This window comes from Olea europaea, unplaced genomic scaffold (genome assembly GCF_002742605.1).
Source record: "Olea europaea var. sylvestris unplaced genomic scaffold, O_europaea_v1 scaffold3209, whole genome shotgun sequence".
NCBI lineage: Eukaryota > Viridiplantae > Streptophyta > Magnoliopsida > Lamiales > Oleaceae > Olea > Olea europaea.
In genome coordinates, this window is record NW_019250934.1 from 39,871 (window position 1) to 42,327 (window position 2,457).

Here is a 2,457-nt window from a genome sequence, read left to right on the forward strand (position 1 = left end):
AAACTTCTGATGGTGACTTGGTTGTTAAGCTATGTACAGTATGATTGATAGCGAACTGTAAGAAAAGGATGCTCTCATCCCAAGTTTTAGGGTGCCGAGCATTGTATACCCTAAGGAGGTGTACAATGGTTCTATTAACCACTTCGGTCCGACCATCTATTTGAGGATGGAATGCAGTACTTCGTTTTAACTTGGTATCCATCTTGGCCCATAGCGTACACCAATATTTACTCAAAAATATGCTATCTCGATCAGATATAATGGATTTGGGGAGCCCAAAAATTTTCCAAATATTTTCAAAGACGAGTCGTGTCGCTTCCTCCCCAGTGATTGACTTTTTGCATGGCATGACCACCACCATTTTTGAAATTTTGTCGACAACCACGAACAAATAATCATGTCCCCTTCTAGAGTTTAGAAAACCACCTAGAAAATCCATAGAAATACTTTCTCATGGCCTGGCTAGCACTGGAAGAGAGGTGTAAAGCGTAATTTTTTGGTTTACAGGTTTTGACGTACTGCATAACACACAACCCTTCACAAAACGAGCTACATCCAATTGCATTCTTGGCCAAAAGACATAATGAAGTACATTTTGCAATGTCTTCATCACTCCAAAGTGCCCCCACATCTTCGAAGTGTGAGCTTCCCAAATGTACACCACTCTCTCTCCTGCTTGTGGAATATAGAGGAGTGTTCCTCTGTAGAGGAGCCCATTGTGAAGTGAAAATTTAGTGGGCTTGCCACCCATTACATCTACTAAATAAGATTGAAAATTCGGGTCTATTTCATACAAGCTACTATACTCTTCATGAAAATTTGGTTGGACCTGCATAAAATCAGATAAACACAGGGCTGCTATTGTTGGACGGGATAACATATCTGCAAGCTTATTCTGACTGCCCTTCTTATATTTAATCACTAGATTAAATTGTTGCAAATAAGTTATCCACTTCATATGTCGAGCTTGTTCCAATTTGGATTATTTTGTAAGTACTGTAGGGGTCAATGATCAGAATGTACGATAGTTTCCTTGCCCATAAGATAGGCTCTCCAATGTTTTACTGCTTGTTGAAGTGCAAATAATTCATTATCATATGTGGGATAATTCTTGGCCACCCCTTGAAGAATTTCAAAATGATACGCCACTTGGCTTTCCTTCTTGCATGAGGACAACCCCTATCGCATAGCTAGATGCATATGTCTCTTATTTGAAAGGCCTCTGTAAATTGAGCAAAGCAAGTATTGGCGCCTTGCTGATCTTTCTTTTCAAAAGAAGGAATGCATCCTCACGTTCCTTGTCTCATACAAATTTTTGATTGGCCTTGGTCAGTGCATGAAGTGGTGAGGCAAGAATAGAAAAGTTCCGAATAAATTTCTGCAAATATTGACATGCTCCCATGAAGCTACGAACTTCAGTGATAGATTTGGGTCATGGCCATTCCTTGATTACCTATACTTTCTCCGGATCTACCTTGGGTTCTCCATTGCCCACAATGAACCCAAGATAATTTATGGAAGTTTGCCCAAACCCACATTTCTTCCTGTTCAATTTCAATTGATGATTCCCCAGCTTGATGAAGACTTGTTGCACATGTTGCAAATGCTCCTTCCAAGATTGGCTAAAAGTAAGGATATCATCGAGATAGACAATAACAAAATCATCGGTAAATGGTTGTAAAATGTCATTCATCAGTCTCATAAATGTTCTTGGTCCATTGCATCGCCCAAAGGGGATGACTAACCATTCATATAGTCCTAGTCGAGTTTTAAAAGTGGTCTTCCAATTATCATCTTCACGGATTTGTACTTGATAATATCTGGACTTCAAGTCGAGTTTTGTAAAGACTACAACATGCTTTAATTGATCTAGCAACTCATCAATTCGGGATAAAGGAAATCTATTTTTTTATGCTGATTTTGCTAAGCGCTTGATAGTCAATGCACGTGCACCATCCCCCATCTTTCTTTGGTACCAATACTATTGGAGATCCATATGGAGAGCTACTGGTTTTTGTCACCCCCGCATCCAATAATTCTGCCACCTGCTTCTTTATTTCTTCATTCTCTGTCACAGAATTTTGATACATAGCAAGATTAGGCAATGTAGAGTCCGATACCAGCTGGATTTCGTGCTATATTGCCCACCTTGGAGGCAAACCATTTGACTCTGAAAACAAGCTGTCAAATTTTGCAAGTATCTCCTTAAGACCACCATCCTTCAATGAAAAAGTAGTGGTAGATATTACAACCTCTGCTTCTACTGGCCTTAACACTAATAACATAAATTTTTGACAGGCAGTTACCAATCTTCATACTTGACAGGTAGTAACTACATCCACCTTTGGCATGCTTGATCCTTTCTAATAATGAACTTCTTACCTTCTTTCACAAACTCATATTTGAGCTCGCCGATAGTAGATGGCATTTCTCTCCCATAGGTAGGGGTTACCAAAG